This window comes from Mustela nivalis (genome assembly GCF_964662115.1).
Source record: "Mustela nivalis genome assembly, chromosome: 20".
In the NCBI taxonomy this organism is placed as follows: Eukaryota; Metazoa; Chordata; class Mammalia; order Carnivora; family Mustelidae; genus Mustela; species Mustela nivalis.
This window is the reverse complement of record NC_139039.1, coordinates 27,966,620-27,982,385: the sequence shown is the minus strand read 5'-3', so window position 1 is coordinate 27,982,385 and position 15,766 is coordinate 27,966,620. Positions and strand designations below refer to the sequence as shown.

Sequence of the window (15,766 nt, the reverse complement as noted above, 5' to 3'; positions counted from 1 at the left end):
GGATCTGCCAGGGATCTACTTCTCAGCACACTAAGGGAACACTGAGGTTGTGTCTTTTCTCTAAAATTAAAAACTGATGCATTTAGTTCATGTTTGGGGAGCAAACATGTTTGGAAGGAAAACACAAGAACATTTTTGGTTCCAAAGCAAGACATAAAATACCAAGTTGAGTAGAGGAAATGAGAAATTAATTTTAATAATGCCTAATTCTTTTTTAAAAAATATTTTATTTATTTATTTGACACAGAGAGATCACAAGGAGGCAGAGAGGCAGGCAGAGAGAGAGAGAGGAAGCAGGCTCCCTGCCGAGCAGAGAGCCCGATGCAGGACTCGATCCCAGGACTCTGAGATCATGACCTGAGCCGAAGGTAGAGACTTAACCCACTGAGCCATCCAGGTGCCCAATAATGCTTAATTCTTTATGGAATAGTACATAGCACAAGCCTGTTATAAAGGCATTACATGGACAGTCACTATCACAAAATACCAACTGTGCACTGGACAGTTGGGTCTGAATAAAGGAAGACAGAGCTCACTGAATTTTACTTGAACCTACTATGACTGCAAAAACAAATTTGTCAGATTCTGTAACAATCAAGCCATACACACAGGACTTGCTGTTTATCCCCTGGGAAAGATGAAGGGTCAACTTATTACCCTTGATTTCCTGTGTCAAATTGTAGAAAACCATCCTCTGCTATCCAGACATCAAAACCGTATTACTTCCATCAGGGAGACCCTTCCCAGATTCTGTCTTTGTCAGTATACAAATGCTCTCCTTTTCAGGGTGTTGTTCTTTGCCTAAACAAGTCGAAGACAAAACAGCAAATGTACAAGGTCATAGATAGATTAGAAAAATAATGTTCAAGATGCTACATCCCAGGAAAATACTGATTGGCCAGTCTTGTATGATTTGGGGAAAGAGCGGTATAGAAATAGCAAATATTTGGCCGGAGTGGAGGAGTTAGGGACCCACGCCAGACATGGCTAAGTTTTTCCTGGCATTCTTTACTGCTGACCTCTGGTGACCTCAAAAAAGTCTTCTCAACACACACCTTTAAGGAGCTACCATCAGTTGATTGACTTTAGCTCTGAAGATCAAACCTATTTGCTTTTGCAGTTCTAATGGACCTTTAGACATTCTTTACAGCAGGCATTCTGCTTTCTGATCGCAGTTCTAAACAGATCATTTTGTAAAATTTCAAAACAAGTTATTTCAGCAACTCATTCCAGACTGGATTACACAGGACCCATAAAGAGAATGTACCTTTCTGTTTGCTGGATTCCCAAACTGGGGTTTTTCAAACTCTTTCTTAGTTTGTAGTAGAGGACCTTGGAATTTTCGGGCTACATTGAGTTGAGAAAGCAGGGACAAGTGCTTCTAGATTAGGTCCTGTGCTAAGCATATAACAGAGGCTCGTCATCAACAGATTGTAAAGGGAGGGCTGTGCATGGCTTCCCCGAAGTCATTATCTGCCCTCCCAGTTGGGGCTCCAAAGACATACTATACTGGTGGTGAGGCATTCTAAAGAAGTTGGCAGCGTTCCTACTCGCTTTTCAAACACTCCACATTGTCCTTGACCTTTGTGGTGCTCGACAGTATCTCCATTTCTTGCCGTTGTCTGATTTTGCCTTCACGGAAATCGCATTCCATTTGTTTTCATGTCTAGGACCCTTTTCTTGTGTGGATTAGTCCTTCTCTGTCTCCTTAACTGGGAAAGTCACCAGATGCTGAGCCGTGGCCGTCTGTTTCTCTCCACCCTCCCTTCTCAGTCCTTACAGTTTCACCCATCACCCTGCAGATGGACATCACCAGCCCTTAGCCCGATAAACCAAGCCTTCTCAGTCCCATTGAGCTAGTTGATGCTCTCGGATGGCGCAGTACCAGCTCGCGGCAACCCATCTTTGCTCTGACTGGCTCAGGTCCCTCCCAATTTCCATGTCAGCTAAACTCTCCCCGTGTCACTTCCATCCACTTACCCTCCACTACAGATGTCTTGCTGCCAATGCCATGGGAGGTAAAAAAGAAAAAACAAACAAACAAAAAAACTTCTAACCTTGAAGTCCCAGAAAGCCAATGGATTCTTTGCTCAAAGAAGGGGAGAAGCTGTGAACCATGGAGACGGCAGTCTTTCAACAAGCTTTCTTTCTTTCTTTTTTTTTTTTTTTTGTTTTAATTTTTAAAAAAAATTTTATTTATTTGACAGACAGAGATCACAAACAGGCAGAGAGGCAGGCAGAGAGAGAGGAGGAGAAGCAGGCTCCCTGACAAGCAGAGAGCCCGATACAGGGTTCGATCCCAGGACCCTGGGATCATGACCTGAGCTGAAGGCAGAGGTTTTAACCCACTGAGCCACCCAGGCACCCCTCAACAAGCTTTCAAACAGAGATGCATGTCTCTGTGCTGGTCATCCTGCCCTAGACAAATGTATGTTATATATCACGTTGTATTATTACATATTAGATATTACAATTTATACATTTTACATTATTTTCCTTCTTTTTAAAGTGTTGGTCCCACTTTTCTCTTTGAATATTCTTCTTACATGATCTAACGTTTCAATAAATTTGAGATTCATTTGAATTAAGACCACATGATCGGCATGACCTAATATTCGAACCTAGATAGATACGGAAAGGAGGGATTTGATGGGGCCAGCGGAACTTAGGACCATCTGAGCGCACTTTATACAGATCTTTTGGGATTGCTCTGGAATCGTGGCAAAGCCTTAGAACAGCTTGGAGGGAAAGATAGGGTGAGAAATGGTTGAAAAATAGGTGGGAACTTGCTGGAGGCTCTTGTCAATCCCACCTGTTACCAAGAACGTGCATTCCCATGTCCCCTCTGCCACAGACTAAGGGTCTGCCCTTGTGGGATAGCTGGGACTGGGGAATGTAATAAGTGTCATCCACGTAGCAAGATCACTTAGCTATAGAGTCATGCTCTCCCCCAGCTTATTAATAATAAGGCTGGCATTTCACCTGCTCCTTATTTCTCTGTTAGTTCACGCGTGTGGGGGAATACAAGGAAAGGTGCTATGTATTCCCCTCCGAAACCTTGCACATTTAGTTAGCAATTAGTCCTCAATAAATAGTTGTTGAGTGATTAAGGAACTTTGCCGTTGTGCAAATTCTTTCCACCCTACTTTGTTTGTCTTGGTCCAGCGTAGGACCCTGTTGAATTTCAATCTGAAAAGTCACATGAGAAGCTTGGGCCTGGGTTAGTATCTCTGGTAAGAGAGAAAAAGCCCATTGGCTGGTTTGCCAGATTTCTTGCACATATCTTGTCCCAGGGTCAGGTGAGGAATATTAGGATAGCTCTTTCCTTGAGGAACATATTGCTTTGTTCTCGTTGGTTAGTGTATTTGACCTCATCTGGCTGGGAGTGACTCTGGGATGACTTTCAGCTAGCACCTTTGAGAATGCAATTTCATTTTGGACAAGACATTCATAATCTTCTCATCTCTCCCGAGGAGAAACTAATAAACACCCAGAGACTTTGTATGGGGCTGTTATTGAAATGTTTCCTTTTTCTCTTTCAGCTTATTTTCCAGTTGTCTTTTTCTTTAGTTTTCCTATCCCTTGGAGTCCAAAAAGCTGACATGATCCAGAGGATAAAGGAGATTGACTGAAAGAGGCCCATCTACTCCCAGGGGCCTGTCCACGGAGCCTGGAATTTCCAGAACCAGGCCGATAGCAAGCCACAGGTGTGGATATAGTAAGTTAACTTACAACAACCCACCACCCACCCAGGAATAGAAAGGATGACTCCAACACCTTTATCTCAAAAATGGTGTTGATACTTGCCAAGCCCACACTCAAAGACCCTCAAAGTAAAGGGCTGACTTGATGGGAGTTCACACTTAGTGGGAGGTTCCTCAGCTTGTAATTTCCCATCTCACTCCTACCCTAGTTTTCTTCCTAAATTTGGAGGAAGCCACTTGTTTCTTCCTTCCAGTAACAGATGACCGATCTGTTTCTCCGATTCCCAAGGGACTTAAAATTCTCAGGATGGAATTTGGGGTCCACAAGTGGTCTTCACAGAAGTAATGACAGGAAGACTCACTGCCCAGGGGTCATCGAATATGTCAATTTGAAAGAGTTTGGAATGTTTCCCCACCTGAGAAAGAGGATCACCGTAAGAAAAGGATATTTACATGGTGCCCAAGCATCACCACCCACATTGTTAACTGCCTTCAGAGGAAAACATACCAGGTCAGTGGAAAGGTCTGGCCATCAGTACCTTTTATTTATTTATTTATAAAAGATTTTATTTATTTATTTATCTGACAGAGGTCACAAATAGGCAGAGAGTCAGGCAGAGAGAGAGGGGGAAGCAGACTCCCTGCTGAGCAGAGAGCCCAATGTGGGGCTCGATCCCAGGACCCTGGGATCATGACCTGAGCCAAAGGCAGAGGCTTAACCCACTGAGCCACCCAGGAGCCCCTGGCTGTCAACACCTTAATCAAACCCATTACTAATAGTGAGACAGTTCACTGTTCCATGCCTTGTGGTATGGTGTAGTCTGAAATACCCAACATCAACTACAAATATTTTTGTCAAAATGTTAAATCTAAATCAAATCAAATGTCTTCAGAGCTAACATCTAGAGGGAATAGAACAAGTTAAATTACAACATAAGGAAGCAATCAGAAAAATCCAGAATGTGAGATAACTGGCACAGACAGTCCAAAAAGCCAGAGTTTTAGGGGGAAAGGAGGGGGCGGGGCAGGGAGTTGAGCACACAGGGGTAGTAGTTCTGGGAGAAAAAAGACATGTACTCAGATGTAACCTGTGAACCTTGAATGGATCTTGGCTTGAACAAAAACAGCTATAAAAGACATCTTGGAAACAAATGGGGGAAATTTGACCCTAATTGAATATAGGATGACATAATGAAATTATCATTAATTTCCTTAGATGTGATAATGACATTGTGATTCCATAGAGAGTATCAGATGATCCCCACCAGCCAGGTCAAGGCCCTCCTCTTTCCAATTAGGGGAAGGCCTCTGGTTTTGGACACCTAGCATCCTTGTTGGCTGGGTCCAGGCAGCTCATCAGTGTGATTCTCTATGGGGTGCCCGGATGCTGACCCGGAGCCTATCTAGAAACCGAGAATCTTTTGCAATGGCACGAGACTGGAAAAGCCCGTGGTCAAGGAACATGTTTAATGAGGAACCCGAGCTGGTACCCCACTAGAGAACAGGGCCGCCCTATTCCTCAGCGGAGCTAACTGCAACAGCGTTGAGGGGCGCTCCCAGTAGCAGATGAGTTTCTGCTCTGGTGTCAGTGACACCCCACCTCAAAAGAGGAAGGTGATAAGGAGAACTGAGCAAAAGGTTTGTAATTTGTGTTTCCCTCCTTAGGATATGTTGCAAATAGCTTTCAACCCCTAGAGACTGAAGATAACTGGGGAAAGCAGGTTCTCAGTAACGGGACAGAGCTAATGAGTCTACTGTGTTCCGCCTACAGCCTAGTTCTTTTTACAGGATGCCCTCCTAAAATGCTTCCTGTGGTGGAAATTACTAGACTATTGATGTGGCAAAGAGATGAGGCAAAGCAACCTGACTTCAGCACGTGGACAGAGTCATGACCCCTGGCTTTGCTTCCATCCCATTTCTCAGGTTGTGGCTGCTAGTTTTCACTCTCTCGGCCCAATTCCAGTTAAAAAGATGGGTTGGCCATTCGAAGTGCAGCCCCAGGCGCGTGAGGTTGACAGCTTGTGGTTTCCTCCCTCCATCCTTTTCTTTTTTTTTCCCCCCAGATTTTTCGGTGTGTGAACTGAACGTGTTTCTGGATAGAGCTCTTCTGGGTGGCACATTTGCTAGAAGAAAGTAGTGCTGGGGGCACCAGACTTGACGTATCGTCTCTTAGGGTCTTTAGCTGGGCTTGAGAATTAAATCAACGCAAGACAGATCGACGAGAGAAAAACTTATGGATTTCACGTGGGTGTGGGAACCCCTGTAGGAAAACGAAGACCCAAAAAAGTAGTTGGAACCCCTTGCTTTTATATCACGTTGGACCAAGAGTAGTAAAGGTGGTACATTTGGGGATGGTGTCACTTGCCACCCTTCAGGGGTACATTGTTCAGTTAAATAAACTCTCGCCTTGTGAGTCTTCTGTGACTGCCTCATATGGGTACTGAGGGAGCAGAGAGGGGCCACAGAGAAAAATGCCCTTTCAGAGCTTATCACCCAGCAGGGGACACACAGACATCTGTAGAGAAGGAGTCAGGTACACCCTCATCTGCTCACCACCCAGACCACCCAACTGGCCATGCCTTCGGCCACACTCTCTGTCCAGCTGTTTGAGTGTGTCAGAAGCCAACCTCTCCTCTCGTGGCCAGTCCCATCTCTTGCCTGGTTAACGACTGGCTTCAGGTGCCCCTCTCTCATGCCTGGCTCACCACCCCATCTGTGCCATAGCATTTTCCTCTAAGCGCACACCCTTTCACAAGTAACGGGACCCCCTCTTCTCGGCTCCCTCCAGCTCTTGTCCCATTTCTGGGCTGCTTTCTTCCAGCCACAGCCCTTGGAAGACATGTGCTGTGGCAGCCTCCGCTTCCTCTCTGCTTCCTCATCTCACTTTGGACCAGCTTCCATCCTCCCGACCCCACAGGGACTGCCTTTGCCACCATTTCTGGTCACCTCCAGGTTGCCGACTTCACTGGTAGCATCTTTGTATTGCTCCCATTTGATTTCCCAGCTGGGTTCAGTTCAGGTCACCACCCCCCTCCGTCTTGAAACAATTTCCTCTCACAGTTCTTGACTCGAGGCTGGTTTTCCCTCTACCTTCGGCGATGCTACCTTTCATTCTTTCTGTTTGTTCTCCCTTCCTCATTTGGTCCTCTAGTGCCCTGGGCCCTCTTCTGGTGCCTAGCTCTGTATACTCTTCCGGGCAACCCCCTCCAATCCCATGGCATTTGGCATCTCTACATGTTGATGCCTCCCAAATCTTCATCTCCAGCCCCGACGCCTGGAATTCCAGATTTGTATAACCCACTGCCTCACTGATTCATCGATTTATTGATGCTACTAAGATGTATTGATCATCCATCTCTGCCAGCTTCTCTTCTAGGTGAAGAGACAATTAACAACACACATAAACGAATTTGGTGGTACCTCAGAAGCTGGAAAGCCCTTGGAGAAAAAACAAAGCAGAGGAGAGGGATCGTGAGCGTCAAGATGAAGGAGCTGGTGTTTTGCAGTTGTAAGGAGGACGGTTAGGGACGTCCTACTGAGAAGGCAACATCTGAGCAAAGACTTGAAGGAGCGGAGGAGTGAGCCATGTGGGTATCCGGGGAAAATAACATTTGAGGCCGAGGGTACAGCAAGGGTCAGCAGCTGGGGCAGGAGTGGGACTTTGTGGAGTTCTGGAACCATCAAGGAGGTTAGTACAGCTGAGGCAAAGTGAAGGAGGGGAGGGCAGTAGGACACAAGGTCAGAGAAGAAATGGAGGGGATGGAGCCGGAACAGATCCCATGGAGCTCGGTTGGCTGTAGTAAGGACCCTGGGGGTGGGTGTGGGTTATACTGACCAAAATGAAAATCTAGTGGCAGTTTTGGGCAGAAGACTAACATAATTTGGTTAACTCTTTAAAAGATCCTTTTGTTTGATTTGTTGAGAACAGACTCTAAGGGAGTGAGGGAGAAGAAATGGAAGGCTATGTTCGCTCTGTTGGTAGTGAATGGCGTCCTGCACCCGAGCAGCAGCAGCGAAGGTGGTAAAAAGCTTCGGATGGTGGGTGTATTTTGAAAGCAGAGCTGATAGGATGTGCTGACAGACTGAATACAGAATGTGAGAGAAAGAGAAGAGCGAAGGAGGATGCCAGTGTCTTTGGCCTGAGCTGTTGGAAGGATGAAGTTGCTATCGATTAGGATGGAGAAGACAGTGGGTTGAACACGTTTTCAGACAAAGTTGCCAGATTTGACAAATGAAAATGCAAGATGTCTAGCTAAATTTGATTTCAGCTAAACAACAGATTCTTCTTTAGTTGAAGTACATCCCATGCAAGACTGTTTATGCTTACCCTAAAAAATTACTTGCTGTTCTTCTCACTTTATCTGGTAACCCTGGATTGGAGGAAATTTTGTGCTGTCAGAGGTGTGGACTAGGCAACTGGATAAATGGGCCTGGACTTCAGGGGCAGGTTCTGGCCTGGAGATTAAAATTTGGGAGCTTTCAGCATATAGGTCGCTGGAGGAATTCACTAAGGGAGTAAGCCTGGATAGAAAAAGATGGAGCTTGCAGCCCTCCAGTGAGAAGGGACAGGGAAGAACCAAAGCCAGGGAGCGGGATGGAAATCAGCGCATCCTAGAAGGTGTCCAAGGTTTAAGATGGCCCAAGCACAGCTCTGGCTTCTCCACCCCTCTCCCCTTCCCAAATTCTGTGTTCTTCCGTCTTCTATCCCAGCTCAGGGCAGAACTGCATCCACCCGGTCACTGAGGCCAAGTATCATAGGGTTTATCTCTAATTTCTCTTTCCTCCACTCTGCCTACGTTCAGTCCAACAGCAAGTTCTCCCTCCTTTGCTTCCAAGATGCCCTGCATCCATCCAGGTCTCTCCATCTCTACTACAGCCACACCCCAGCATCCATCATGGCTCCGCTCCGCTCCCGCAAGCCTCTTGCTAACTGCCATCATTCTTCACATGACAGCCCGGATGACTTCATATGTGTTATGCGTGTGTGTGTAAACCTGGGGCTTCAAATCTGGCATCTTGTTAGTGTCACCACCACGATATCTAAACTCATGATGACGTCTGGGCCCTGTTCCTTCTGATTTTCCCCTGTGACCCTCTCCGGCTCGCCCACTGGGATTCAGCCCCAGTGACTGGATTATGCAGGGAGAGCAGGAGGGAGCCAAGTGTAATAGTCCCAGCAAAAAAATAGGGCTTGGCCTGAAGCAGTGGGGTCCGGGATAGGGGCGGGATTCGCAGACTCAATAGGGTTCATCTTTGACTGCTGCCTTACTTTATTTTTTTGTGGATCTTGATTTTAAATCACAGACAGTTAACTATCTGAAAGATACTGAATTTGGGGCACCTGGGTGGCTCAGTGGGTTAACACCTCTGCCTTCAGCTCAGATCATGATCTCATGGTTGTGGGATTGAGCCCCGCATCGGGCTCTCTGCTCAGTGGGGAGCCTGCTTCCTCCTCTCTCTCTGCTTGCCTCGCTGCCTACTTGTGATCTCTATCTGTCAAATAAATAAATAAGTTTGAAAGATACTGAATAATCCAAAAGGCAGGATTGTGAACTTCCGTCTCTCAGATATAATAACTGGCTTTCTGTTGGTTGTTCTAAATCTGGGCAGTGGGTCGTTGTTGTGAGCTGTTTGTCTTGTGTGTTCATTTGTTTGTGGATACAGAAACTCTAGGAGGAAAATACAGATGTTAGAGACAAAATTCAGAGAGAATGCAGTAAACAGGCAACAATCAACAGCCCCACCTACGAGTTTCAAACCCTCTAGGTTGTCAGTGTGTAGCCTTCAAGACGTCATCCCAGCAACAACTACGTGTTATTCTGATCACTAGGAAAAAGTAGTAAAAGTTTATTTTATTTTATTATTTTTTTTAAACAAACTTTTTTTTTAATACTTAGAAAAGATTGCCACATTTGTCTAAAAGCCTACCCAAGAAACTATCATACTGCTTGTCTCTAGGGAAGGGGACCAGAAGTCTGAAGGTCGGGAGTGGGAGATTTATTTTTACCGTACACTCTTTTATATATTTTGACTCTCGTATGGTGTTTCTGTACTATCTACTCCCGTAGAACTAATTTTTGTGAAGTGACAGCTTAAAAGAGCCAGAAAAAAAAAACTAAACCTTATTTGTTCATGATTACTGTCATTTCAAATGCAAATTTTGAACATTTGTTCCTGAAATAGGCAAATATTTTGCAGATCGTTGAATCTGTGCCAGGTCCTTGACGTTGTAGCACTGGGCTGGGCCCCCTCCAGCCTCAATGGACGGACATCACAGGAGCCCCCCAGACTTGGGCAGATCCTGGTGCTACTATGAATTTCACTTCCTCGTCTGTCAAACGTCGGGGCCCATGGGAGGACCTCCATCTCAGCCATGAATGTCTCTGTGGGCTCATTTCACCGCCGGAGAAGGTATCTTCTGACCTTTCACATCGAGGCTGTGAACTTGCATCTCAAAGGCAAGCGGAGAGCGTGGCTTCAGAGCTCCGCCCGTGGATCCTCACCAGCAATCTCATACCCCGGGAGCTGGTGGATTTGCTAAACGACTAAGACTCACACGCTTGCACTTGCCAATCCACGTAGGCTGAATCTGAATACTAATTCCACCCTCAGGAGCCAACACATATGGAAAATATTAATGCTTCCTTCAAATGGAAATGTTTTTTTTGAAAAAAATAAAAGGTTTTTTAAAAAGATTCTAGTTACAGTGCTACAAGAAGAAAAAAAAATCATGTTTCCAAATCCCCATTGAGCCATTGAGTCATCGTACCATCAGGAGTAAAGAAAAAAAGGTTTATTTAAGGGAAGAATAAAAATCAAGTCAGGCTTTTTCCTTTGTCGGCTACAAGTCATTGGCCCTAAAAATCGGAGCACTCCATCTCCTTGAAAGAGACCCAAGCACATCCATGTCAGCTGTATTCCTGTGTGGTCTAATCTTGCAGTCTTTGGGATTGCACTTAACCTTGAGGTCGGGTCTCTGACCCTAACAGAACCTGTCAGTACATGAATCCTAAGAATTGAACCGGATCCTAGTTACGATAAGAACGTGCCCTGCTCCGCCTCAGAGATTTCGCGCTTACATTTCTGACTGAACACGGCTTCTTGCAAATTCTTAATTGCTGTTGCTTAGAGTAACGTGGAATGGCCGTGAGCATTCTTGATAAGGGAAGGTCTTTCTAGTGGCCTTTTAAGGGGTTTTTATTTATTTTTTAAAAATATTTTATTTATTTGACAGACAGAGATCACAAGTAGGCAGAGAGGCAGAAGAGCCAGATGTGGGACTCCATCCCAGGAGCCTGAGATCATGACCTGAGCCAAAGGCAGAGCCTTTAACCCACTGAGCCACCCAGGCGCCCCAACCTTTTAAGGCGTTTAAACATAAAATCTTTATGCCCCTACAATCACATCTAACTTTTCTGTTTCTTGTAGCCTAAAGTCTAACCACCTAACGCACGTGTTAACGCATTAGGTAACTGGTCTCCGTGTTCCCTTGGGCAGCACAAGGTCAGCCCGAGCTGGGTAGGAGGTTTGGTGTGAAGGGAAGGAGGATTTTCTCCGGTACAGATTGGGCTAGTTAAGATAAACCTCTGGATGTCCCAAACGAGAGGATTTCGGAGAGGTTGGATTAGTTGCAAACAACTTCAGGAGCTGCAGCGTTCTCTTCCGCTTGTCCCTCCCCCAGGCCCCTGGAGAAGAGCCAGGCGGGCCCCGTGGGGAGGGTGGGCCCAGAGAGAGCAGTGCCGCGCTGGGCTGGTTCCCATCAAAGCTGCAGACTGGGCTTGCTGGCTTATAAGGGAACGGGGGGGCAGAGACAATGAGGGTGTCTGGGAAAGGAATGTTCAAAGGGTAAAATATATTTATATGAGAACACGAATACTCAAACGATGGCTGGTGCTTTCTTACGGCTCTTGACATTGAGACATCCCAACAGTCCTCTAATTCCTTCCCTTGAAATAAATAAATACACAGAACTCCAGTTTTTTCCCATTCTTAGAGACTCCATGCTTTGTGGAAAGGACTCGGGGAATCTGGGTTTAGGGCAGCATTTTTTTTTCTATTTCTTTTTGCACACCATCATGAGAGAGACCCCTTTCACTTTCTGAGCAGGGAAAAGGATCAGTTTTCCCAGAGCTCTGATTCCTCTACCATGATAGGGAGCAAAGCCTTGTTCTCTGCATCAAAAGGTGTTTGCTGCTGTGTGGAATTCTCCGATGGGGTGCGTAGCGTGTGCTATAAATTACACACTGATTACATGGCTGACTTCATTATCCCTCTTCTGAAAATATGCAGTCTGTCCCAAACCATTAGCACTCAGCTATGTTTTTATACTGTTTCTTAATTGTTCCGTATGTTAGGTTTACTCCTCAACCCAACTACACGCCTCTGGATGGCCAATATCAGAACTGAAACTTCTTTGAACCCCCAGGACAGCAATATTTAACTTGTCCTGGGTATCACGGTCCCTGGCAGGGTTGGTGTTTTAAGAAAGAGATGGTAGCTCAAGTATCAACCAGTTTGTTTGTTTTGGGAAAAGGTGGGGGCAAAGCCAAAAGTAGGTTTTAAGGAAAAGAGAAGTTCAGAGGACATTTAGGGAAATCATTCATCATTCAAGTCCCCAGAGAGCAGACATCTTATGTTTTCATCACTGAAGCGTTCCCAGAGCCTAACCCCTGCTTTGGCAAGAAGCGGACATTAAATGACTATTTTTATTTTTTAATATTTGTATTATTTTTTTTAAAGGTTTTAGGGGCATCTGGGTGGCTCAGTGGGTTAAAGCCTCTGCCTTCGGCTCAGGTCATGATCTCAGGGTCCTGGGATTGGGCCCCTCATCAGGCTCTCTGCTTTGCGGGGAGCCTGCTTCCCCCTCTCTCTCTGCCTGCCTCTCTGCCTACTTATGATCTCTGTCTGTCAAATAAATAAACAAAATCTTTAAAAAAAAAAAAAGGTTTTATTTTTAAGTAATCTGTACACCTAATGTGGAACTTGAACGTACAACCCCGACGTCAAGAGTTGCACACTCTACCCACTGAACCAGCCAGGCGCCCCTAAATGACTCTTTCTAATGACTTAAAAAATGAATTTCTGGAGCTCCTGTAATGTCTAGGTCCTGTGCTAAGTGGCGAAGATATAAAGACGAATGGCCGTCTTCTTTCTTCAGAAGCTTATAGTCTGCGGAAGAGGCGGAATGGCAGAATTGAAAATGATTTATGGTTTACAAAAGAAGCTACTAGAATTCCATTCAAAGTGCTTTGGAATCAGAGAGGGGAGCTGTTCACTGTCCAGGGTGGTCAGAGAAATGTAACATTTAAGAAAAACTCCCCAAAAACATTTGCTGGATTTTGAAGGGAGACAAAGAAGTTTGCCAGGTGGAAAATGTGAAGACATTATGGGCAGAGGGAACAGTTGGAGCAAGTTCAAAGAGCAGGGAAAGTCTTTTCTGGAAAACCTATGGTTCTTCTGAAGGGTAACGGAAAAGGGCTTTTGAGGAGGATGGAAGAAATAAGACAAGTAAGTTGAGACTTGTTTATGAGAGTCTCTGGATTGATCTTGTAGGCAATGGGGACCTGTGACAGCGTTTGAACCGGGAACTGACACAAGTAGATTTGGATCTAAGACAATCACTGTGGATGGTGTGGAGAGGAGACGAGAACGGGAGAAACTGGGGTCAGGAGGAGTACCACAGGCATGATCCTGGTAACTTTGATTAGAGATTATAAAAGCAGGAATTGAGGTAGTGGAATTGGGGATGAAGAGAAATGGACTCATTTGAGAGCGATTCAGAAAATAGGGTCACAGGAGAGCTGAATGGTTAATTGGATATGGGGAGGTGGGAAGCAGAAAGACAGAGGACCAGAGTGACTTTTAGTTTCTAGTTTAAGAAAATAGAGAACCCAGAAACGGTAGTGGGATTGGTGAGACGGGGGAAAGCAGTTTTCACTCCAGACTGGAATGAAACAACCTCTTCTCTGTGTTGACTTCAGAATGCTTTCCTGTTGAGGCTACGGAGAGCCTCCCCTTTGAGGGGAGAGAGAATAGTTTTCCCTGAGTTGGTCAAGACACAGATCCCTGTGCCAGCCATCTTGAGAGGAAGAGGTCTCTCGGCCAAGAAGCTGTAATTCAAAATGAGCTCTAGAGCTCTCTCAATTCTAAGTTTCAAGAAACACTCACCACATAGCTGCAGATCAGGCTGCGAGGAGCCTGCAGGCTACAAGACTCAGAGAAAGACACATTTTAGACATCAAAGAATTGAGTTATATATTGTCATGGGCTTTTTTTCATTTTTCTGGTCCTTGAGTGTAGTCTTATAAAAATCATCTGGTCTTCCGGTAACACTCCTATAATGACTTCAAGAACTTAAGGAACAGGATAGCTTTTCCCTCCTCCAAGCTGGTGAGGGACAGCGACCATAGTCAGGGAGAGACCCCTGACAGGACGAGCAAGACCTGCGAGGTTCAGTGACTGTCCCTTGTAGACATTCTCCCTCAGCTGCCAACACAAAAACACAATGTTTTATTTTGTGAACGTGGACAGATGTTTCCTTAATGACTTTATTGTTTGAGATGGCTCACCTATGTCACTCAAAAGGTCTACTAGAAAATACGATCTTCTCCACATCTCCACCAAGAGGAAATAAACACCCACATTCTTTCACTGATCCTGCTCCAGCTCCAAATACTGACAGGTTTGTGGTAAATGCGTGTCCGGAGGTTCTACTGCCATTTGGGTAAGGGTGTCCGTAGACTGTTGAGAGAACACTTACCTAACAATTGTACCTAAAGTCCACGCTCATATTGTCTGTCATTTCTTAAAATAATATTTTCAACTGTGGTAAGATACACACAACATAAAATTGACCATCTTAACCATTTTTAAGTGTACGGTTTAGTGGTATCAAGCACACTCACGATGTTGTGTAACTATCACCACCATCCGTCTCTAGAACTTTCTCATCTTCCCAAACTGAAACTCTGTTCTCATTAAACAATAACTCCATATCTACGCCCCCCACCCAAGTGCTGGCAGCCACCATTCTGTTTTTTGTCTCTATGAATTTGAATCCTCTAGGACCTAAGTAATGTCAGTGGAATCAGGAAATGTGTGTTCTTTTGTAACTGGCTTGTTTCACGGAGCGTAATGTCCTTGAGGTTTATTCATACTGTAACACACGTCAGACTTTCCTTCCTTTTTAAGACTGAATAATATTCTTTTGTACATACCTACCATATATTGTTTATTCATTCATCTCTTGCTGGACTCTTAGGCTGCTTTCCCCTTTGGCAGTTGTGGACATGGGCATGTGTGTCTATCCTTCCTTTTCTGTATAGCTTTTGTCACCAGCTACCATATTTATTACCTCTCCCTGCCAACTAGAATGCAAACTCTCTAGGTCAGGAACTTTGTCTTCAAAGTTCATTCACAGTTGTAGCCCCAAAACTCAGAGGAGAGTTTTGCATGTGGTAGGTGCTTAATAAATATTTGCTGGATGAACAGATAATCAACCAGAGTCCTGGTTGAGGATTCTCTGAAGCTGTTGCTGAACTTATTGCTCGGTAGAAGGAGAATTTTGAACAAAGTTTTCAGTTAGACTGTGCCCCACATTCCTTACCTCTAACATGGCCATCAGTCTTGCTTTTAGCAGTATTTACGAGCCTCCCAGTGTGTCAGGGAGCAAGGCAATGGTCATCATATTGTCTAGCAAAACTCTGGTCAGCCCATGAGAGTGATAAGCTAACTCCCTGAGGGGGGCTTCTGACAATCTTCTCTCTGATTTTCTTCTGCTGGAAGAGGGACAGCATCGTTCTTTTTTTTTTTTTTTTTTTTAAGATTTTATTTATTTATTTGACAGACAGAGATCACAAGTAGACAGAGAGGCAGGCAGAGAGAGAGGAGGAAGCAGGCTCCCTGCTGAGCAGAGAGCCCGATGTGGGGCTCGATTCCAAGACCCTGGGATCAGGACATGAGCCGAAGGCAGAGGCTTTGACCCACTGAGCCACCCAGGCACCCCAAGCATCGTTCTTTGAGTTGCATTCATTTTAAAGTAAAAAACAAATTTATCCTGAACT

The 15,766-nt window shown here is 45.1% G+C and overlaps 1 long non-coding RNA gene across 1 annotated transcript; it reads left to right on the top strand.

The window, feature by feature from the left end:
- Nucleotides 1-4,005: 4,005 nt before the first annotated feature.
- LOC309855461 lies at nt 4,006-9,838 on the top strand. The gene is made up of 3 exons (XR_014306816.1): nt 4,006-4,215; nt 7,069-7,291; nt 7,633-9,838. It is a non-coding gene; the product is annotated as an uncharacterized lncRNA (long non-coding RNA).
- The last annotated feature ends 5,928 nt before the right edge of the window (nt 9,839-15,766 follow it).